The sequence below is a fragment of the Zalophus californianus genome, chromosome 3 (genome assembly GCF_009762305.2).
Source record: "Zalophus californianus isolate mZalCal1 chromosome 3, mZalCal1.pri.v2, whole genome shotgun sequence".
Taxonomy (NCBI): domain Eukaryota; kingdom Metazoa; phylum Chordata; class Mammalia; order Carnivora; family Otariidae; genus Zalophus; species Zalophus californianus.
Genome location: NC_045597.1, coordinates 62,221,079 through 62,246,137, shown reverse-complemented (window position 1 = coordinate 62,246,137; position 25,059 = coordinate 62,221,079). Strand labels below are relative to the sequence as shown.

At 42.3% G+C, this 25,059-nt stretch overlaps 1 protein-coding gene and 1 non-coding gene across 2 annotated transcripts in view; one reads left to right on the top strand and one right to left on the bottom strand.

Annotated features, from left to right (window-relative positions):
- The window catches only part of FOXO1 (forkhead box O1), a 92,604-nt gene that overhangs the window by 15,141 nt on the left and 52,404 nt on the right, over positions 1–25,059 (bottom strand). The window lies entirely within an intron of this gene.
- On the top strand, positions 17,781–17,887 carry LOC113921110. Its single transcript, XR_003519518.1, has one exon. It is a non-coding gene; the product is annotated as a U6 spliceosomal RNA (small nuclear RNA).

Below are 25,059 nucleotides of genomic sequence, written 5' to 3'. Positions count from 1 at the left end.
TTTTGTTGGGGATAGTGGTGAGCTCATTAAACCTGTTCCGTTAGGTGAATGTTTATTCCGGGTATGTGCCCAAACTGTTTAAAGAGCCAATGAAAAACTTTATGAATTGAATATAAATTCAAAGGAAAGAACACTGAAACTTTGATGGATTAAAATCTCTAGGACAGGGGTGCCTGGGTGGCTCAGTGGGTCAAGCGTCTGCCTTGGGCTCAGATCATAATCCCGGGGTCCTGCGATCAAGCCCCATATCAGGCTCCTTGCTCCGTGGGAAGCCTGCTTCTCCCTCTGCCTGCCGCTCCCCTTGCTTGTGCTCTGTCAAATCAATAAATAAAATATTTTAAAAAAAATAAAATAAAATCTCTAGGGCAACATCCCATCCATAGAATGTACAATCTAGAATTGTTTTTTTACCCTAAATATGTTCACTGTCTGGGAAATCTAGGGAAAAATGAATCTACCGAATGCATAATCTATTTGCCAAGAACTGCTACTCTTAGTAAACCGAATTTAAAAGTATGAAGTCAAAGTGGTTTTTCTATTTTGGAACTCAAATATCACAAATCCAGATTACAAAAAGAATGGAAAGAAACTGCGAAAATTTAATATGCTGAATTACCTATTATTTGCAAAATAAAGTTTCATTAGTTATACAGAATCTTGAAATTGGCTTGCTTGCCCAATACTCTGGCTAAGGGGCCTAAAGCAACAATGATTTGTGAATGCTAAGCATACATTGTTTTTTGTTTGGGGGCAGCCTCCCAAAAAGTCTTGTCCCAAATCAAATAACTATTAAAAAAAAAAAAATCACTGGCTGACCTAATCCCAAAACCTAATAGCAAAACCATTTGGGCCCATCTGCTTCATGATCAAGTAAAATCCCCCCCTGCCATGGGAGACTGGGGCCCAAGCCAGGGCTGTTTCCAAGCATCCTGCAGATATCCGGATCCAATTCAGCAAGCAATTTAGTCAAATTCTGACAACCTAGTTAAGAATGTAATGGATAGCACAGAATTGTTACCGAATTGAACAAAGTTTGAAATGGTCATTCTTCACAGTGCAACCCTAGCCCCAGAAGATAAAATTTTACATTTTAACCATTTTTAAAGTCCACAATACATTTCTATTAACAAGAGAGACAGACATCAGTATATTGGATAACCATTTTAGTCCTCAAAGTAGCTATAAATTAAGCTAGAGTATCATACAATTTTAGAACAAAACCTAGTTTTCTAGATTGGGTTATATGTGTGTGCGTGCGTGTGTGTTCTAAAAAGACCACAGGGTGAATCAGGGCTGGACTAAAACATGCTCAGTCAATCCCAGCCCAGCCCAGTGTCAGGGCACTGCTTTGTTGCTGGGGTAGGCGGAGAAGGAAGACAGTGTACCAAGAAGGAAGGGTCTTATAGGACCTGAAATCAGTCACCTTTATTGGGAATACAAACAAAAGATAAAATTTTACCTTTGTTTTGTCATTGAAAACTGCATCCAAAATTAATCAAGAGATTGAGCGAAGCCTCGTTGAAATCAGTCTAATGTAAACTATTTTTAAATCTACTGACAATCTCAGAACTTTATTTATTTACACTCACTTCAGTAACAAATTAGGGTCTTGAAACTTTTTTTTTAAGATTTTATTTATTTATTTGACAGAGAGATAGAGAGCACAAGTAGGCAGAGAGGCAGGCAGAGGGAGAGCGAGAAGCAGGCTCTCCGCTGAGCGAGGAGCCCAATGCGGGCCTCGATCCCAGGACCCTGGGATCATGACCTGAGCCGAAGGCAGCCGTTTAACCGACTGAGCCACCCAGGCTCCCTAGGGTCTTGAAACTTGGCCAAATTAAAAGCAATCAGTGTAATTTTCATTCAACAAGTATCTATTGAGCCCCTACTGCATACTAGGTACTATGGAAACAACAAAGTAGCATGAGGTTCTTTCCTGTTTCCAAGAGCTTTTCATGTATATGTATATGTATACATGGCCAACAACACAACAAAGGAAGATTTGGATTGCTGAATAAAAAGGGAAAGGGATTCTTAATGTGAGGGCCGAATATGAATCAAAGTTGACAGTGTACTGTGTGGTGGCTAAGAACATGTGTTCTAAAACCAGAGAGACCTGGACTCAATCCAGTTGCCACTATATACTGCATGAGGACTACTATGCAAGTGACGTACATCTAACAGTATTTATCTTATTGAGTCACTGTACTGAATGTTCAGTACATACAAAGTGCCCAATAAATATCAGCTAAGTAATATTTGTGAGAAAAATATTTTAAAGCACTAACAGAACATGTCTAGAGAAGTCAGAAGTAAATGTGGCAGTGTCTGAGCTCAAACACAGAAAGGGGGAGATATGGTGGGAAGACACTTTAAAAAAAAAAATCTAGGAGCTAGGAGCTTGTATTGCATCCATGTAATACACAGAAGAGCACATGAAAGATCAGAATAAAGTACGACGTGGAACCTGGAGGAAAGTGTCAACCTATCTCCCTACAAGATGGTGGGAGAGAAGAAGAGTTTGTGTCCTGCTTGGAAAGCAGAGGCTTCTTTGATTGTCCAAAAATGTGAATATGCATGGGTGTCCGTATTTTAATGTGCATATTAACTTTTGTTGATAAGCAGAAGCCTCTCAGGGAGGTGCTATTTTGGCACCGCTCTTCCCCACCGAGAGGTGTCTGCAGTTCCATCCGCTAAGGGGACGCGGCCACAGCTCGTGTGGAGAGACTGGTGTGCCGAGCCAGTCTCACAAGTGCCATCTTTAGGACCTGATCTATCAGAAAATGCTGGCGTTTTACACTGAAGCAGCTGTTTGGCTTTTGTCTCATGACTTGGATGCTACTTGGTTGTTCTGGAACTCATGGCATAATCTCTGACTTTTTCCTAGTCACAGGAGGGCAGGATCCGGGGGCAGGGACCATTTGTTTTCAAAACAAATTTTTTAAAACTCTCCCTTCATGAAGTCCAGTGTGTTTTTATACTTTCATCCATCGTTCACAACATTTGGCATACAGATTCAGTTCTCACTTTTTGAAAGGTTTATTTTTGTTTCTTGAGGTCATTGTCTGGGCTCAACCATAACATCTTTCAGGTTGTTTTGAACTACTAAAGGGAAATTAAAGGAAATAATGCCCTACAATGTAACCATGGACTGTTTGACATAAACATGGATAAAGCTACAACAAATTATTCGCTAGTTTTAAGTCAGTGCTCTGGTGGGTGCATATGAAATCCAGGGCCAAAGATGGCCCATTACAGCTGGACCACAGTGGTGGGAGGATAAGCTGAGATGGCATCTGGCTCCCCAACTGTCCTCCGCACAACACCATACTCCCTCTCCCACCCTCGTGGAAGGTATCTCTCTCTCTCTCACACACACACACACACACACACACGAAGGTCTAAATCTTGGGAACTTAATATTTAATAGTTGATTATCCCATCAGAATTTGATTGTAAAAGCATATGCTGGTGGGCATAAACCCAACCACCCTTGGCCAATCCCACGGACTTCTGTTCTTCCATGGCACAGATGCCCTGGCCTCTACCTGCCTCCTACCTCCTTTCCTTTCTGTCCCAAAGTAAGTTAGTGCCACCCAATTTACAATCAGGTTGAAAAGTCACAACATTACTAGCAAACAAAGAAACAATAGTGGATAGTTCAAACATTTTATAAAACTTAGGGGATACAGTGTCATGCTTTCTCTGATCACTTTTCTGGAGGGACAGCTAAAGAACACTTGCTGAGAGGAAAGATCATGCCTTAGGTTGTTAACTTTCTCATATTTTTCACAGCACCTTCTCCCGGTCATTCCTCCTACTGAGATCATTTTATTCTCCCCACCAAAACAAAACCAAACAAAACACTTCCAATTAATTCAGGGTTTCTATCTTCTGATTTTAAAATACTACTGTACTGTAACTTTTGATTTACACTCAAATTCCTGGAACAGCTTAGGATGAAAGCAGGTAGATCCTTTGCTCTTAGGAAGGCAGAAAAGAAGAACAGAAAAGGAAAGGGAAAAAAATCAAGTGTGATATCCAAGATCAGTTCTAAGAAGCTGGACTTGCTTCCTTCTGAGATTTCAATGCAAAATAATCCATCATTTCCCTCTGGTTGAACACTTTACTTCAAAATAAAAGAGTTTTGCTAGAAGTTCTGCTTCTGCTAAAAGGAAAGAGGAAAGCTGATTAATGAGATGGCTGCAGAATCTGCCACTTGCACCTTTATCATCAACCCCCCCCCAAATTAGCCAAGTGCGAAGTTGAATATTAAATATTAAAGAAAAGCGGGGGGGTAGGCGTGTTGATGCAGATGGCTTCATCCAGGGAATGTGCCTTGTCAAACTTGTGCCAGGATACAGCAGCATGCTGTTCTGGGTCCAAATTTCTTAAGTCCATCCTCGCTAAACAGTGCAGCTGTCACTCAGGTTACAGTTCATGGCTCTTTACCTTGACTACACTGACAACTGGTCCTAGAATGCTGATCCTGCTGATTAACGACTTTCCCGTGTTCTGGTTAAAGCCCTCCTCCATAAAGCTCCTCCTGAACTGCTGACAAGGACATAATGACAAGGATTTCCCATGGCCAGCCTCCTACTCCACCCCAGGGTAGTCTTTATTCCCAAGGCATCATCCCCAACCACTGCCCATGTAACAGCATCCCCTGGACTTTCCCTCCAGGTCCCCAAAGATTAGATTTTCCTCCAACCAATGAGGTCTCCTGGAACACCTCCAAAGTAAACCCAGGACAAAGCAGCACATTAACAGCACAGTGAAGCATCTTGAACATGAGCTTCAAACAACCATGATTCCTCTCAAGGTGAGGAACTCACTGAGGACATACAGTTGGGACATGTGGTCACAAAACTGTGCAGGATTCTTCATGTTAATACATAAAGCAAAGCAAAAACAAAACACCCTCCAGTAGACTTTTTGTTTCGTAGGTGTGGTAACATGTATCCACACACACACACACACACACACACACACACAGACTTCCACCTCTAATGATTCTTGACAGACTCTGCTGTGAAACCAATGTTTAGTGGCACACACTTTGGAAAATGCTGCCCCAATGGCAAGATGGTGGTGAAAAGGAAGACCTAAGTATAACTCTTTGTATGTATGTAGCACTTTGGACAAATTTTATATCCTGTGTGTCTCAGGTTTCTTGTCTACAAAGTGGAAAAAATAATGCCTGTCCTAACTGCCTCACAGAAAAGTCATAATGGCTACCACTGCTTCAAAAAGCACAAACCAAGTTCTATGCATTTGTGAGATTTCAGGATTGTGTCCGGGGCAGAAAGGGTCATTAATCTGAAGCTGCAGAGCTGCCCCCAAGCTTCCTACCAAAGAACAAGTTTATTCTCCCAGTTACCCTGGAAAGCCCAGGTGCTCTATGAACCATATCTCCTATTCTTTGAAGAACGAAGGAGACACCGACTGTCCAACCAGGTCAGACTGCTCCATATAAAGCAGGTCTTGCACAGGCCCCTCCCCCAAACAGCACAGAGTTAACAATCAGCAACAGTATCTTCAAAATACACAAGGTAGGGGCGCCTGGGTGGCTCAGTCGGTTACGCGTCTGCCTTCGGCTCAGGTCATGATCCCAGGGTCCTGGGACTGAGTCCAGGGTTGGGCTCCCTGCTCAATGAGGACTCTGCTTATCCATCTGCCTCTGCTCCCACCACCACCGCCGCCCCCCCCCCCCCGCTTGTGCTCTTTCTCTCTCTCAAATAAATACAACTTTAAAAAACTACATGAGGCAGAGCTACCAGGGGAGAAAAATGGGCCCACTCTTATTTCATTTCCAAATCTCTTCTACCTCCCTAAATGCTTTCTTTTTTTTTAAAGATTTCATTTATTTATTCATGAGAGACAGGGGGGCGGCGGGGGGGGAGAGAGAGAAGCAGAGGGAGAAGCAGGTTCCCAAGGAGCAGGGAGTCCGATGCGGAACTCGATCCCAAGACCCTGGGATCATGACCTGAGCCGAAGGCAGACGCCCAACCATCTGAGCCACCCAGGCGGCCTCCCTAAATGCTTTTTATTAGAGGAAGAGACAGACGACACAGGAAGCAGAAGAGAAGCGCAAGAGGAAACAGGAGAGGAGTGTAGTAGGCTGATTTGCTGAGAAGACAGCTGAATGAAACAAATAACAAAGAATCCTGAGCATTCTCCTGGGTCAGGAAAACACTCGAATTTTGGCTGTGACACCACTCCTCACACTGTAAGAACTGTGATGTGAGCAGAGGGATGGTTTCTGGGGACATGAAACAGAACAGGCTCTCCCATTAGCATGGGGAGTAGCAGAACTAGTGTAGAACCAGACTGGGCAAAAATAGCGACTAGAACTGGAAAGTTTGCATACAGTATTTGACAAAGAATGTCAATTATGACGTTCCCTAAAACATCTACTGCACGCTTTTATTAGAATTTGTAGCTAATACAAATGGTGCTCTTTATTACCAGTTACATAAGACCTATAGCGCCAATTATTTCTTTTACAAGATATTTTAATGAATATAATGTCTCTAGATGGTGAAGGTAATGGGGATTTTCACTTTCTAGTTTACCTTTACATGTTGTCTTTTTTGCTGTTGCTAAAAGAAAGAGCATGTATAACTTTTATAATCAGAATAAAGCTACTTTCTTTGGGGGTGGGGGTGAAGGACAAATAAGATACCTATGCCTATTCTTTCAGGCATTCATTCAAAAAATTAAAATAACGTAACACTGATTTCCTCCACCAAGTGCCAGGACCTGTATCAGTGTGATACACACACACACACACACACACACACACACACACACACACACTTACATAATCAAATAAGATGAAGTTCACAAACCATATCCTAAGATTTTTGTATTTCCAGGAAACAACAGCTCTTTCCTTAAGCAGGAAGCGGAAAAAACAATAGTGTGTTACACAAAACTGGTAGGGTACAGCAGTTGAGGAACATGCGCTTGTTATTAGACAAACCCAAATTCTAACCCAGTCCTGGGACTTAGCAAATGCATGAACTTGGCTGAGTCACTTAAACTCTCCATGCTTCACCAGCCTCATCTGCAAAGTGGGAATAATAGTTGCCACTACAACAGGTTTTTGTAAGGATTAAAATTAGATAACCACACAAAGCACTTACAAGTACAAAATGTCAAGCAAATGTCTAGCCTCTGACTACAGGCAAAGGCTAAACTTCATCTGACCTCATGTTACCTCCCTGCACAAATTTGAAAAGCACCCAGTGCTGATTTGTTCTTTAGGCAAAACACACCCAGGGTACTGGGTCTTAATGTTTATCCAACCATTATTAGCAGTAGCAACAAAAGATGCTGTCATTTCAAGGTGAAAGTCATCCAGGGCACAATCAAGCAAAATAAGTTTAGCCTGAAGCTCAAACACACTTCAGTTCAAAACAGTCTCCACTGCCCCTCTTGGCGCTCACGTACACACACAGCGCTTCAGTTAGGGAGACATGGACCTTCCTGGGTTATGGCCCGGAGAGCGTGTTGGGAGAAATAACAAGAAAGGCAACATTCAATCAAATGCTAGGGCACTTTCTTGGAGGCTACAGAAGAGGACTGAGGCTTTCCCAAGGTTTAACAGGTATCCAGAGTGGATGGAGCACCACTGAAAATTGTGGCCAGGTTTTGTGATCCCTTCCCTCATCCCGGACAGACCCTGAAGAGACACCGCTTGAAGGCAAAAAGGTGAACAAAAATAGAGCACAACAGCCTTCCCACTTGTTGCTGAAACGAATTCCTCCACCTTTGAAAAGATACTCATGATAGCTTGCAGAGGGCTGCCCTCAAACAACAGTACAAATTGCATTTAAATTGGGAAACCAGCTGCTCCTTGATCAGTCATCCTTTTATCAACAGAACTTTAATTAGCCCCCATCTGCTTCCTGTTTTATGCCGCAAATCTTAACTTTCACCTGTTTAGACCAAACTGCAATAACTATACCCAGAGTAAATAAAAGCAATTAACTTTTCATACAACATGCAATTAATTCTCATTAAGCTCATACTGGGCTACTCAAAACAGTACATAATTCAAATCAACTATTTTCCCATAAATAACAATGTTCTATAGTAAAAATTCAACAGAAACTCTCTCCCACCCACATCTTCTTGAATTTTTTCCATTAAGAAGGTTTTCAAGCCGTCTGGCTTCAATTTCCTGATTTTACTGTTAAGTATGCGGTCACGTCAGGTCATGTAACAACAATGGATAAATCTCAAAAACATAATGCTGAGTTTAAAAATAATCAAGTTGCAGAATGATACCTCTGTTAACTGACAACATTTATGTAAATGGGGGGGGCGCCCAATGCGCGTTCCTCTGTAGGGAGATGGACCTGCATGTATCAGCCCGGCAAGGAGGCAGACTTCTTGAAGGAAAGGACCCTCCAACACAAGAAGGCTTAGAGCAAGATGAGTGACATCTGTTAAAACCTGGCAGGGTCATGTGGGTGCTAATTATGTTAGGCTCTGTGTTTTCCTAGATGTTTAAAATAGTTCAAAAAGTTGTAAGATAAAGACAAATGGAGGGTGGCCAGCAGCCAGCAAGGGAAGGAGAGCTGGCCCCCATACTTTCTTGTACAGGCACACACCCATCTGATTGCTGGGGCTTGAAAAGGCTCCTCAAATGATTCTCATGCCACCCCCAAACTCATCCCTTGAGAAAGGCTAACAATCCACTCTCAAGGGCAGGGACCCTGCTCACTCATCTCGAAACTGCCCACACTCACCTACCTATTCAGTACCTGAGATGTAAATATTATTTGAATAAATCAGTAGATAAGCAGAAAAGGATTCTTTGTTCTATTATCTAGCCCAATAACCAAGCACATTAAGGCAATTTTCCTGAACAGATGAGTAGTTATCACTCCAAACCAATGATCAGAATCTTCCAGAAAGTGTGTTGAAAACAGAAACACTTAAAGCCCTCAGCTCAGGGGCTGGGATGCAACAGGTATGAATGGAACGGGACCAGGGACCTGTATTAAAATACTCAGCCGGTTTGGAAACAACTGGAGTAGCTTAATGACCAACATTCCTTCCAGTTCTGATATTCTAAGAAAATAACTGTGTTATTTCATATAGATTCTGATTCAACAGCAAGAGGATGAAATCCCAGAATATTCTTAACAAGTATCTCCTATGAGTTTGAGAAATGCGGTGTTAGTGGTACTTTGGGTCATTAACACCAAATAATAAAGGCTATTTATGAGTATGATGTTATTTAATAAATTAAGATGTTTAAAAATATAATTATATGCCAGTTCATTCTGAGATCAATTTTTAAATCATCATTGTTTTTCAAAAAGAAAAACAGAAGCATCGTTAGTGAATGAGGACGTGTCAACCTCACCTTTCAACTTCCTGGAATTTTCCTCCCCCGCTTTCCCCTTTAATATTTCCCTTGGACACACACACACACACACACATGGCCAACTTCACAATGGAGTCTTTACAAGATCATTGCTCCAGTCACACACACACACACACACGGCCAACTTCACAATGGAGTCTTTACAAGATCATTGCTCCAGATGCCAACAGGCCAGTCAGGGACTAGGTGGGAGGAACCTGACTGCAGCCTGACCACCCCTGCTTCAAGAGCTCCTGCTTCGCAGAGAAAGGGTAATGTATCTTATCAAACACTGATAACACCTAAAACTCCTTTACATTGACAACAACCCATCTGACTCCGGGGTGAAGGTGGACTTCACATCTGCTCTGAGGAAATGAAGAGTGGAATGTACTTTCATGGGATCAAAGATTCTGCAGACAACTGAGCATAGGTCAGATGCACCTGACTTAGGTTAATGCAGAAGAAAAGGGGCATGAAACCCCATCCAGTGGATCCAAACCCACTGCCAGTTTTCAAGGGTTGAATGCAAAATCTAAATGACAAGGCTGTCCAGATAAGTATAGAACTATCCTGGCTAGTCCGTCACATCAGAGCTCAAATGACATCAAACATCTTCTGGGGTCTTTCATTTAGTACATAATTTTAACTAGTTCCATGTTTGAGACCAATCCAAAGGGGCACTACTTTCTTAATTCAGCCCCAAATCCCTTCCATGCACATCCAAGTGAATCATGAACTCCCTCCTCCTTGCTTCAACCTTGCGGGCCAGTCTTCCATATATGGATGCATCCACCTCTTCTCCCCCAACTCCACCGCTGTTGCCAGGACATGAAGGTCTTACAAGAATAAATGTGGGAAAGCCCCCAAGCCAAAAACTCTGGATTGTAATCCATAAAGCAGCAAAATCAATTTTGAGGACTGAGCATTTTTTAAAAAATTAGTAAAATAGAGCATATCTCACACAAAAGGGCAAGTATAATACTAATATGTAAAACTCTTGTATCATGTGTGTGCACATGTACACTGAGTCATATTATAAAGTGGATTTCTTACTATGCATCGGGCTGGGGAAAAAAGTGAGAAAGCCACAGCAACAGAAAAAAACGTACTACTTCGGAGAGGACATGCTTTCCCACTCCAGGGAAGGCTTACTGACAAAGCCCAGCCAAATAGTAGTACAGCTACGCTAAGGTTTCTGGAAATGTCCTGTAACCTTGAGGGAGCTCCCACTCTGCAGAGGTAACAGAGGGGTCTTCTTCTCAGTAGCCCACGAGGCCGATGTGCTTCTTTCCACCTGGAACAAGGAAGGATGAGCAATGGGAAAGGGTTGTGTGGTATCATGTTGGGACATTTTTTAACGAAGTAACTTCTGAGCAAGTTATGTTCTTAACAACAGAAGGAACAGGGCATGTTAAACCTTCACAGAGTGCAATTTTAAAGTACTATTACTTAAGCCTTTCATCTATCCCTCCATCTTTCCTTTGGGTGGGTGCAGCACAAGGAAACCATGGCTCAGACGAGCAAGAAAAAAATGAAATTTGGATTATGTTTACAGCCAAGGGAAGGAGGAAAGGAGACACGTTGAACAATCCTCTACTGGAAACATTGCTAAAGTGTTTTTAAACTGAAGATTATACCACCACTTAAGATATTTTTTCTCCACTATTTTGCCCAGCATATTACAAAACTGCATCTAGGACTGAAATAGCAGATTGCCTCAAGAGCAAATGACAATATTTGTACCAGAAATGTTGGCAACCAGTGGCACAGATGGGTTTCTGCACAGCAATCTTCAAACTGGGGCTCCAAGAATAACTCCACCTACTGCACCAGTGCTAAACTGCTGAATCCAAAGTCAGAAGGGCTCATTATTCCATATTTTCCCACCACCTCCTTCCAAAAGGCACGTGTACCTGCCTGACCTCCTCTGCCTGGGAAAGGCTCAAAACACAGAAGAAAAGGAGAGAGGAGACCAGCGGGAGAAGCTCCCCAAGCATCAATAGCACTGGATGGTAAATGATCCAAAAGAGGCAGGACACAAAAATGATGGTAAAATCCAGATAAGACAGTTATTTAATCTTCCCCTTCAAATACAAAAAAATAAATAAAAATAAAGATTTATCCAAGTTTCATCTTCTCTCCAGGGTTGGGTACCTTGGTCAAATAAAAAGTCATTTTTGTTAAAAGACAAACGCAAGAATTGGGGGAGAAACCGGCACCAACCATAATAATTACTAGGATGTTCCCGAAGGCTGTCAGTCAACAACCTACAGCACAGCTCACTAGATGAAAACCAAACCTCCTTCAAGTGCTTAAAGAAAACAGCCACCTTTCAACAAAGGAGAGGGCACTTCCACGTCTGCTCTTACCAGCTGCCCACTGAGATGTGCTGTTGTTACCCTGTTCCTTTGCAATTTCTACCACATGGTCTAGAAAGGCAAATTCAACAAAAGTCTTTACTTAAGGAGACATTAAGTATGAAACTCATGCAATTTAAAAAGTGCTGGCTTAGGCATGCACAGTATCCTTTCCCTGCCTTTGAAAATGGTAGGGGTTTGGAAATGGAAATGGGTCTCTGCCTCTGCAGAGACCATAAGTTCTTCCATTAAAAAAGAGAATCAATGTACAAACTGTTTCAGGATATAACAGTGCTTTCTAAACTACCTTCAAATTATATAATGCAGAGTACAGAACACTGCATTTATGCTCCATATATCTCTACATCTCCTATGGTACACAGAAAGCCTATAATCTCACAGATTAAATTCATTTAACAGAAATTTAGGGGTTCAGGCAAACAGAATCCCACATTTAAATAAATATTAATTTAACCCTAAAGAAACTGAGAAAGGAAGATTAAGGTAGGCTGACCCCCCGCCTTTCCTTTCCAACTGATTAGTGTGTTCCTAGGACAGGCTCTGGCTATAATTCCCTGAACTACACTTCTTAGCAAGGTCAGGTGAATCTGGACAACAGAGCTCTTTCATTACCACTCCTGATTCACCTGCATCTGAATAAGCCAAGTGATGTCACAAGTGAAACTAAATTCCCTGCCAACCTTTCACCTTCCACTGAGTTAGCTAATTAAAACGAGGGTGTTAAACCCTCCACAATCGCCAAATGGCTCACAGAATCCCAAAGTTTAGATCCCCCCCAACACACACACACCCCAACATTCAGCTTTGAAATACATCTTCATCCTTCTATTTGGATGAGTGTCTAAGATTAGGGTCGCGGGGGGGGAGGGGTAGGATTTACTCCCAAGCCAACAAATCACCCTAAGAAGACCCCCACTAAAAAGCGGTTGGGAAGCAATTATGATGATTTCCCCTTTATCCACCTAATCTCCTAAACCACGCTGGTAGAAGATACCAGCCTGATCAGGGTGGTCTTCAACCAAACTGTCTCTAGAGAATTCACAATGAGCAGCTATGGAAGCTTCCTTGGTAGAATAAACATAAACAGTCAACATAAACAGAGTCAACAAGAAGACAGTGACTCAGAAGTACCACTGATGTGTCCACAGGACAGTCAAGGTAGATCATCAAGCAATGACTGCAACACTGTTCAACACTAAAAGAAACCTCATACACTTCTGTCTATTCTCATAAACAGTTCAATCCAATTCTCATCAATTCCAAACAAAGAGACTGGCATGAAATTTACATTTTCTCCCCAATCAAGGCCTTCCCCACTAATGACATGGAATTTTAAAAAGAAAAAAAAGAGAAAGACAAAAAAACACATAAACACAGCATTATTTTTAGAAATGACTTTCATTTCCATTTCAAGTTACTTAAAATTTGAAACTTTTTAATAATAGAAATAGTATTTAATTGTCACTAAAACCGGAAGTTGCTGCAAAATAAATATAGTGTTTCAGAGCAAATTCAAGAATCTGTGTTGTAAAATATTTGGTCTTTGTTACTCTCTCAGCATTCAATTTGTAAAAAGAAAACATGTTCTAGTTTGGTTAATTAACCACTAACATAAGTCAAATAATGAACATTGCTGCCTCCTAAATAAATCAGAATAGATTAACAGAATCCCTTGAATGTATTCGTGTGAGAGAACATTTCAAAGTCAGCCCGGTAACTCTGTCTGGAAGTTCAGAAAGGGAATGTGCTTCTGGATGTCAACAGCAGAAGAGCCTTCAGGAGCCCCATTGTTCCCGTGTGCTGGGAGTTCAGCTGTTCGGAACTGGCATGAGTCGAGACAGGAAGAGATGTCAGACTTCTGGGGCTGGTCACTAGAGCAGGACTGCACAAGGCCCGAAGCAGCAGATGTTTGAGGGGTGCTTGGAAACAGCAATGTGAAGACCTAAGTACTAGGAATTTGAAGAGCTACGGAAGTCTTACTTTTTGGCCATAATTTGCAATCAAGAAGTTTTAGCAGAAGTCTGCAATTTTGCCCTATGGCAACCTCTCTCCTATCTCTCCAGAGTGTTTATGGCCCTTACCCAACTCCTCCCAGTAACAACAGTATTATCTTACAACCTCTAAGGCATGCCTGAAAACATAACAGAGATTCAAAAGCCATCATTTTGGTCCAAGAATGACTATTCCAGCACAATGACAAAGAGAAGCCCACTTAGACAAACAAAAAACCTATTTTCATAAAACAAGGAACTGGATTAGGCTAGTAACATCTAACAACATCTAAGCCAAATGATGCAAACAAAACACCATGAGAGGAATTTATACCATGACTTAAATGCCACAAACAGGGAAATCCTCTCCTTGCTGAGACTCTTGGGTCCCTTCTTACGTAATGACTCCTGGCAGTTACCGTTCCTAAAATAGCTTTCTTTCCAAAATGCCCATTATCCAAAGGCCCACTCCTTCCAGAGTTAAACTAAAGTTTTAGAGAAGTGTTCATCTGTCAAGGGTGCAGAATGAAAACAGAGATTGCCTTCAGCTTGCTTTCAAGGCGATGCAGCTGGGAAGAAGCATCGTGTGTAGAAGACACTGAGCAGGTAGCCAAGAAATACTGCTCTGCCTGGTGTCACTAACCAGCCTGGTGACCTCGGACATAGCCTTAACCTCTCTGCTACTCAGTTTCCCTCAAGTAAACGGATGGCCTCCAAAGACCCTTCAACTCCTTTAAAAGTCAGTCTAAAAAAAAAAAAAGAGAGAGAGGACCCCACTTTAGTAATCCCATCCAGTCTGAGGAAACAGAGGGAGGGGCCTAAGAGTCCTCTGCAGGACAGATACTAACTATTCCCAGTGGTAGCCCAGCAAGAACTGAAATATGTCAACTCGGATCCAGAACGAGTCGAGTGATGAACCAAACACCAAGCAAAAATCTAGAAAATGCAACAGATAAAGGTTAGCTTTTCATCTCCACAGAACAGGTCACCCAGCCGTCTCCAAGTCCAAAACTTGCTAGGATGGCTCAGACTTGCCGGGAGTAGAAGCACGGTGGGGAAGGAGAAATACACTGAAATACCATTTCAGCTTAAGCGACATACCAGGAGCTGTACTGATGCCTTCTGTGCAGCCTTTTTCAAGAAAATCAAATTGCTTGGGGAAGGGAGTGGACTTAATTTAACTGAACATTTCACGAGGCAAATGACAATTTTTCATTTACCATTCCGTTTTATATATTGGCCAGCAAAAGCCTCTTCTACCTAAATCTACAGTCCCCTTCCTCTGATCCCTGATTTTTAAGGTGGTAGGTACTGCAAAACACACAGTGCACAGGTTCTGCAAGACCTCTGGAGGTAGGGAGCATGACTGATGGACGCAGGAGGAGCGGAGGCCAGGAGGACAAGCAGTCTCGAGCTGAAAAGGCAAGAAGTTCGCCAGAAGTCGGTCGTTGCTACCCTGCAAGTCAACTGAGAAATAAAGAGGCCCTTCTGCCAACAAGTGAGGAGGAAGGGGAGCCCTGACAAACCCAAGAGGGAATGCACACTTTGGAAGAGGGCAAGATGGTAAGGATGGCAATGACTTAAGATTGTTTCCTAGTGGCTCCCTCCTTCCAGACACATAGCACCAGAACGAGGCCCAGACATGGTTCAGACAGACAGCAGCTCATGGACAAGGCAAGCCCCACCAAAAGAAGAAACCATCATTGGGAAGGAGCTTGAGCCAAACTGGGCAATTCTGAGCAACTGAAGCTCCAGAGGCGACCAGGAATGGAGGGAGTGACTAGTAGGTTAGTGTGCAAGGCAGCCCAAGGCCCAGAACAGGAATCTCAGTGCTGTACTTACCCAGCAGGCCAACCAGGTGCCGGGAAGGAAAGAAAGCAGAGTGGAGGCTGACAGAGGAAGCACCCAATGGGGCCCATGAACAGAGAAAGTGTAAAACCATTAAAGGCCAGTCCCTTTGTAATTTTACTGTTTTGTTATTTTTGCCAACCCTTATTTCCTTGGGACGTGTGCTGTATTTGACTGGAAAACTGGATGAAAAAGTCAGGAACCAGTTTCTTCTTCCTTAGGGGGCAGGAAGAATTGTAGCTCTCAAGGCCGACCTGAAGAGATACAGGGTCACTATTGAGCGACAGCACACAGTGGACAGCCTCTACGATGCCCTAAGAATCTCCTGATATTCAGGCCCTATGTCATCTCCTCTCCTCCAGGCACTCAGCTAAGCTAGGCCCCAGATTCCTGACCACACAGAAACTGAAATAATGGCTGTGTGTTATTTTAAACTGCTAAGTTTCAGAATATGTTGTTATTCAGCAATTGACAGCAAAAATATCCCATTTCATTGAAGCCTTTTAAGCAACTGAAATTAGGATTTCCTTAAGTACAAAGCCATCCAACTCAATAGCAGCTACTCTTCTTATCTTTGGGCTCACAGACTTCATTAGGGTGCAGGATCCTAACAGAATGACATAAGGGAGTCAAGAGCTGATACACTATGTTTTTTCTTAATATTTATTTGTGATAGGGTACCTGAGTGGCACAGTCAGTTACGCATCTGACTCTTGGTTTTGGCTCAGGTCATGATCTCAGGGTCATGGGATCGAGCCCCACATCAGGCTCCCTGCTCACTGGGGAGTCTGCCTCTCCCTCTCCATCTGTTTCTCCCCACCTCATGCACTCTCTATCTCAAATACATAAAATCTTAAAAAAAAGACACTCTCTCCTTCTCTGCCCTTCCCCACCGTTCTCTCACTCGCTCTCTCTCAAATAAATATATCTTTAAAAACATGTATTTGTGATGAAGGAATGTATGTATGCGGTGCAAGATTCAAAAGAAGACCTCACCATTTCAGGTGTCTGAATAAATGTACCCCAATTAAGGCCATCCTCAAATTCAGGGTTGCCCCCCTACCCCGCTTTCCTTAACTTTTTTTTTTTTAGTAGGCTCCATACCCACCATGAAGCCCACCATGGGGCCTGAACCCACAACCCTAAGATTAAGGTATGAGAGCTGAGATCAAGAGTCAGACGCATAACCAACTGAGCCACCCAGGGGCCCCACTTGCTTAACTTTTTCCAAAACATTTATCACCATAATATACTTCACATTACACTTAGCTAATCATTATCTATCTCTCCTGTTGGGATTGTAAACTCCACATGGGTATGAATTTTGTGAGTGTTTTGTACTGCTGGGTCTCCAGCCCCCAGGCCTATGTGTTAGGTATTAAGTAAACGGTGACTCCATGAATAAGAAGGAGATATGGCGAGAAAAGTCTCTGCATATTCTTTTTTTTTTTTTAAGATTTTTTTTAATTTATTTATTGAGAGAGAGAGAGAATGGTAGAGAGAGAGCACGAGAGGGAGGAAGGTCAGAGGGAGAAGCAGACTCCCCGAGGAGGGAGCCCGATGCGGGACTCGATCCAGGGACTCCAGGATCATGACCTGAGCCAAAGGCAGTCGCTTAACCAACTGAGCCACCCAGGCACCCAGTCTCTGCATATTCTTGACATGGTCACTGATGTAGGAATTCATATATGACACTAAATTTAAAATACTTTTCATCCCGGATGTGTTACTTTTTATCTCTTTGAGAGCTCCAAAAGAAACAGGAGTTTTCTACAAAAACATGAATCTTGCCCTGGTGAATCTCAGAATGAAGACATCTGATAATGAAGGCCTTTTCCTTCAATGACTTTTGTAAAATTCTACTTTTGATAAGAGGTTCCAAAGCACATTTTTTTTTAAAGATTTTAAAATCTTTTTTAGATTTAGCAGAGGGAGAGAGAGAAGCAGGCTCCCCGCGGAGCAGAGAGTCCGACGCAAGGCTCAATCCCAGGACTCTGGGATCATGACCTGAGCCAACTGACTTGAGCCACCCAGGTGCCCCCTTCAATATATATTTTACCTTAAGTCAAAATCATTACAGATATTTCGAAGAGTAGCTGCATCATCTTTCCAATCATTGTATTGTTTAAGTCTTCTATGGGGGAAAAAACTTTAAAATTTCAAGTAACAAGAGGTTATACTCTACTTGTTTCAGCAGTACATATACTAATATTGGAACAATACGGAGAAGATTAGCATGACCCCTGTGCAAGGATAAAACACAAATTCATGAAGTGTTCCCTATTTGGGAGAAGGTACAATTTATAGTAAATTAAATGCACAGATCTTAAGAGATGGTTGAGTTTGGCAATTGCATACCCCCTGGATCACCAGCCCAATCAAGAAGAGGACACTTCTATCACTCCTGAACGTTTCCTTGCGTTCTTTTCCAGTTGATCCAGCATTATTCAGACACCTGAAATGGTGAGGTCTTCTGGTCCTCCAACAATGGCAGCCTCTATTATGATTTTTATTCACCATAGTTTATTTTCACAGTTCTAACACTGCACATAAATGGTCATATTAAAAAAAAAAAACAGGGCTAGCAACACTAAAAAAAACAAAACAAAACCCAAGAGGCTGTGCGTACCACTGTGGTAATGGCTGGTGTTACTCAATCTCTCTTACTCCTCATACTGTCCCCACAACCTGCTGGTTGTGTATCTCCTGGGGAATGCACATAACTTAAAAATATAGCGAAGATGACTCAAAATTCTTGGTTGCTATAGGTCAATAAATAAGTTAAGACTTTGCAAGTAGATTAAATGAAATAAATGATTAGGCTTGCTGAATGCTCGGAGACTGACATCTTCCATCCAATAACACTATGTACGTATTACTCTTCCACGCTGGGGACATCATAATGTGCAATGCCCATCTCATTTAAACCTCATGCTACTCTCACCTCCCCCTCCAACCGCTCTCAGATGACTCAACACCAAATTAATTTGAGAGCCTGTGTACCTGGTCCTCCGTGGGGGGGGGGGGGGGGACCTATCAAAACTCAGGATACAGAGAAAGTTGCTTCCTGTCTGCAATTTGCTTAATGAATCAGGCCTGCAGTAGCTTTCAGGGAGTTATCTTAAATTCTGAAAAGCAACAAATCAATCCATATTTCAAAGATCCAGAACAAAGAACGTTCGCTTTTTGAACAGCAGTGAAAGCAAGGCAGAAGAAAGGCTGACAGAAGGATGCCGGGTTTCTACATGCCTCAGGGACATTTTCTGAATAGCTCCAATTCAATGACTAGAACTGTAAGATCAGCTGAGCTCTGCCTTGAATGTGAGCTCCTGAAGGACCAACACTCTGTCTTACCCTTGTTTGTCCTTCTGAAGGACTTAGCAGAGTCAAGAAACCAAACTTTTCATCACCAGAAAGAATCTACAAGTTACTCTGTTTCCAGTTTCAGTAACCCCAATTCCCATTTTCCAGTCCCTTTTCTTACTTTACAGTGATGGTGCACCCCTACTGTCCTGCCATGAAATATTAAAGGAGCATAGAGGGGGCATTTCTGGGTCTCACATTATTAAACATAATTAAAAGGTACATAGCTTATGATAGTACCAATCTAATTAAGCAATAATTTCACAGCCTACACAATTATGTATATAAAACTGAACACTGCTAAAGTATCAACTATGCCTCAAGAATAGAAGGAAGCATTTTGAATAAGACTATTTAAAATCAAAGACTGAAGGAGGAGGAGTATGGAATCTCGAGTCACACATATAATACAGTAATTAGAAAACAGTTCACTTCCAGGGTCTTAAGTGCCAGTTTACAATCATTCCAAGATGTTACTGTTTTCTCCTTATGTAATGTTAAAAAAAAGCTTTGCAAGATAATTATACATGTTGTAAAGAAAAGCTTTTACCACCGTAGAGTGTGCTTAAAAAATATTTTAAGTTTGAGGCGTCTGGGTGGCTCAGTCAGTTAGGCGTCCAACTCTTGATTTCAGCTCAGGTCATGATTTCAGGGTCCTTGGATCGAGCCCCATGGGGCTCTGCGCTGGGCATGGAGCCTGCTTAAGATTCTTTCTCTCTCTCCCCTGCCCTTCCCCCCATCTTAAAAAATATTTCACGTTCAAATTTGAACCCTGGTAGTAAGTATATACAAACTACTGAACATTCTGACCTATGAGCCGGTTCTATTTATACCACAAGTAAAGAAAAGGGAAATTATAGTTTCTTGTTATTTGCTTTATTTCCCCCAAATTTATCATATAAAGAATCCTCTGGCTTCCAGTAAAATCTACCGCAACATAACAAAAATTCAGGCCTTTGGATCCTTCTGACATCCTTTACTCCTTAATTAGATGTTTCATTGGCTTTCAAGTGAAACTCAACTACTGGCTCTGAGACCATTTACATTTACTTAAGATATTTTAAGCCGCCCTGTCACCATTATAGAGCACTGCTTAATGAGGTCCCCTTACACAAGGGCTGGCTTGACAACAACCCACAGTTAATACTAAAATGATCCAAGATTTGCTTTTTCTGAATTTAAAAAACTTAACCTCCTAAAAATAGGAGGGGGAGAGGTATTATTTCATAAAGGGTGCTTCTGCTTGAAGCACTTCCAAGAGAACTGTATAATCATCAAGTGGAGACTTAATATGAATTCAAATAAATTCACAAGTTCAACTCTCAGTCCTTGAATATGGAATCTCCCTCCTCGACAGTGCACAAAAACCCCACACTGATCACTTCTAGGCTATTCTGAAGTTTGTCTGAGAGAGAAGAAAGAGCCTAGCAGAAGGCAGGGCAGCAGGGGTGGAGAAGAATGAAGAGAGAAGAAAGAAGACGTGTCAGAAGCTTGGACAGTAGTGGCCACGGGTCACGAAGAGCTGGCCGGAGAGGGTAAAAATGAGGCTCTCCAGAGTGTGGGAATCCCAACACCTTCATTTTGGGGGTGAGGAAACGGAGGCCATGGTTACAAAGCCAGTAAGTGACAGGAGTCAGGCCCAGGTCACCTGCTGAGAGGGCAGGATGCATAGACAATAAATGAAGAGACAGAGCACCTTTCTTCTTGCCTCACGCTCCCCTCTAAGGAAGCGCACAAGAGGGAGGCAGGAGAAAAGATGCGCAGCTGAAGGAGGAGCCATCTGGCTATGACGTCTGGTTAATGGGCTTCTCTCTTCAGTGGGATCGACATGAGATTTTTTGTTTGTAACCTGGCTGAGATTTGTATACTCTCAAGAGGCCAAGATTAACTCCTCTCCCCCAAATAAAGGAACACCCCACTAGCTCTGCATTACAAACGGAATACAAAGACAGTATAGAAAAACTGAGATGGATTAAAAGGTTTAATAAATAATTCACACTTTGCTAGAAATGGCAAGATGCCCCTTGATGCTAAACAGCCAAACCTGACATTTCTATTCCTTAGGGCCTGGCTCTAAAATATAAAATTTTATACTTGAAATGAGCTTTGTAGAGAAGAAAAAAGCTTCCATTCAATAAGCTTAACTATTAACTTGGAGGGGGATGAGTACCATAAAAATCAGTGCTTCTCATACTTGAAATGCATAGGAATCACCTAGGACCTTGTCAAAAGGCAGATTCTGATCCAGTATGCCTGGGACCAAGACTGAGATTCTAACAAGCTCCCTGGTGATGCTGATGCCATCAACCCCACCCATGAACCATACTTTAAGTATCAAGGCCATAAAAAACATGAGGTATGAAAGTCACATTTCAAGGTATGTTTATTTCACAACTTGGTCTGCTAGCTACAATACAGTGACATTTGAGTTCTTCTCCTTCTGGTGATTGAAAGGCTCTGTAGAAATGTGAACATAATTTGGGGGGGGGGGGAGGAAGGAGTTTAAGTCCAATTAAGTATAATAGCACTGTGATTATCTAATACAACAGAATTTACTCTGGGCTCAGTGAGGAATAGCAATAGTCTATGTGTTTTGTCTTACAACAAAGGACAGTAAAGGCTGATAGTTATGGAATCTGATTTAATTCCTCTTGAGGGGCCAAATGGACCCAGTGTTCATTTGCATGAAAACTCATCTTTCCTTACAGAAAAGAAGATTAATGCCCATTTGCTCTCAAATGGGCACTGTCTTGTTTTACAGGAGTACTGAGGCTTTCATTCTGACAATCCACTGGAAAGCCTGGGCCAAGACAATGGAGCTGGGTTGTTCTAATCCAGGTACAAAATTATTATTAGTATTACCATTTCTATCCATGGTCTCATGTACCTTAGTGAAAACGTAACCCTTCTGAAGACTACCAGGACTACCTTAAAGTCTTTGTGGGCTAATCCATATTTGAGGAATAAAATTTTAAAACCTAGCCTTAGGAAGCAATGTGGCTTTCTTTAGAAATCTTTACTCAAATGTGTGCCAGTTACTAGTTATACCACCTTAGGTAAATGACTTAACCTTTCTGTTTCCTCCACTATGAAATGAGGACAATAGCCACCTAAGGTTCCAGTAAGATCATGTACTTTGAGCTCTTTAGCAGCTCAGTGGTTGGCCCAGTGAGGTTCAAGGGCAAGATTATCACTGTTACGGTCAGGGCCACCTTCTCCAACCGAGCCAACCAATCCCAATTCGCATCGTGCTAAATACAATCCCTGGTAGGGCGCCTGGGTGGCTCAGATGGTTAAGCGTCTGCCTTCGGCTCAGGTCATGATCCCAGGGTCCTGGGATCGAGTCCCACATCGGGCTCCCTGCTCCTTGGGAGCCTGCTTCTCCCTCTGCTTCTCTCTCCCTCTCTCTCTCTGTCTCTCGTGAATAAATAAATAAAATCTTTAAAAATAAATACATACATACATACATACATACATACATACAATCCCTGGTAGGCTCCGTTCTCAGCCGGCTTACATTCCAAGCCAGCAACACATGTAAGTCACACCCACTTTTTAAACACCACATAATTCTTTCTTTGTAATCATCTAAGCACTGAGGTATTCAGGAAAGAAAGTCTGCAATACGTACAACCGTTCTCTTCACTGTCCCCTATGCCATCTCATCACTCACTAATCCTTCGCTGTCTTCCCTCAAGTTAGCCTCATTCTGTCTGAAGACAAGCACAGCATCCCAAAGTACTCCCCCAGCACGGTGTAAGCAGGAATGGGCTGCTTTTTTTCTGCCAATTTAGTACTGATCACGTGGGCAGGACTATTTACACAAAGCAAAACCCTGGAAGACCATTATTTACAAGTGTGTGTGTGTGATTAATACTTTAAGGTCCATAGTCTTCCAAACATATTATCTCAATCAATCCCAACAATAACCCTGTGTATTTGGGATTACTATTCTTATTACTACAGATAAAATCTCACAGAGTTTAATACAAGAGACAAGTTCATGACCACCCAGCCTTTCTGTGTTCTCTTAGTCTCTAAGAGATCTCCCCAGTAAGAAGGTGGCAGGGAGGTGAATCATCTTTGTTATTGGAACCATCTACATAATTCAATTACATTCGATTCTGACAGAGACCACTGGAGCCCACTTTTATCAATGTGAGCTGCACCCCTCTAAGTTATCAGGGTCTGTAAACCACAGCCTACCACCTGGAGGCCCTTAATCATAGTTTTAAACAAGGTCTCCTGGGCGCCTGGGTGGCTCATAGGTTAATCACCTGCCTTCCACTCAGGTCGTGATCCTGGAGCCTTGGCTCAGCGGGGATCCTACTTCTCCCTCTGCCCCTCCCCCTGCTTGTGCTCTCTGTCTCTGTCAAATAAATAAAATCTTTTTTTAAAAAAATTTAAACAAGGTCTCCTGTGTCAGAATGTAAATGGCAACGCTGCATCAAGGTTGAAGCCAAAACCCTGCATTTTCCCCTCGGTAATGGGTCCTGCCCTATAAAGAACCTTCCCTTGAGCTTGCGTTGGTCCCTTCTGCCAATTCAGGGCCGAAAAGCAGCAGCCAGCCTTGAAGCACTCACATGCCTCGGGAGGATGGCGGAGGACCCTGTTCACCAGTGTGAAATCTCTCTCTCTCCCCGTCTCCTCCCACCCCCTCTGCCCACACACCCTTCTTGTGCTCAAAGGGCCTTTTCAAAGGTATTAGAGGTGTGCTACAAAATCTTCATTAAGTAATTTAATAATGCGTGCGTGTACTTCAGTCCCAAACAGAAAGGAATGTGCCCAGGAGCCAGCAGGCAGAGGAGCATTCTTCCTGTTGCCCTGAAATTGCAGGCAGCCTAGAAGCGGGCTGGCGGGCGCTGCTCCGGGGACAAGCCCTCAGACAGCACTGCTCTCCCAACATCAAAGAGCTGGACCTCATCTGCAATTTGTAACCTGGGTTTTTCTCAGTCTCAAATCATAGCCTGACAGATGTTAAAGTCTGACAGGGTATAAAATCATCCTCTACTGAGTCAAGAATATGACAAGCAAGACGGAGGAACGGAATAAAGGAGGTCCCAGTTCAGAGAGGGGAATGGAAATCTACCCGCAGTGAGAGGGAGAACATGAAGTAGTGAAAATGGCTCTTTAAATGGCATACCGCACAGTGGTGGTTATTTTGTCAAGTACTGTTCATGGAATATGGTGACAAATGGGGAAGGACTGTGTCTTGCCAGTGGTATTTAGTTCAGTTTTTCTGGTTTTTTATTTTACTTTATTTTTAAGGAGGGGCAGTCACAAAAGATTCCAAGTTATTTTTAAATTTCTTTCCCTAAAAATTGATTGAATTCATGACCCTTTCAACTAATACAACATTATTTTCAAGAAGGAACAAAAACAAATTAATGAAATAAGCCAGTCTGGCCCCCTAGCATGAAAAAAAAAATCACATAACACTGAAACTTTAAAAGAAGAGTCAGTACTTTCTTGAATGGATTCTTTCGGGAATATTTACACAAATATGGCTCACACGGTCACTATTCACCCAAACTGGTGAAGCAGTTTTTATGAACTAAGTTGTTCTTGCTTTGCCCTCCATAATGTCACTCATTCTGTGCTATTCCAAGTGTAGTTCAGGGACCCACAGCAGCACCTGAAAGCTGGTTGCAAATGCAGGACCTTAGGCTTCACCCCAGACCTGAGTCAGAACCTACATTTGTACAAGATCCCCAGGGGATTCATACACACATTAAAGTTTGTTAACCACCATTCTGCAAGACATTTATTATTTAAAAATCATTTAAGCCCATTTTAACAGCTCTGCTAAGAAAGTCTTCCTACACTGAGATGTAATATGCCTTCCCCTAAGTCCCATTTATGGATGCTTCCCTAGTAACAAGAATACTCAGGGAAATAACTCTAAAGTTAAGTTTGCGTAAAATACTTTTAAAACAAACTCAAAATTCTTCTTTTGATGTGCGCAATGTTTTGGGGGGAAAAGAAACATTAAAACTATTACAAGCTTTCCATAACACCACATTGGCCACTATTTCTATTGACCATCAAAAAGTGTACACTAAAAAATGCAAGCAGGTATCCACATTAAATCAATATC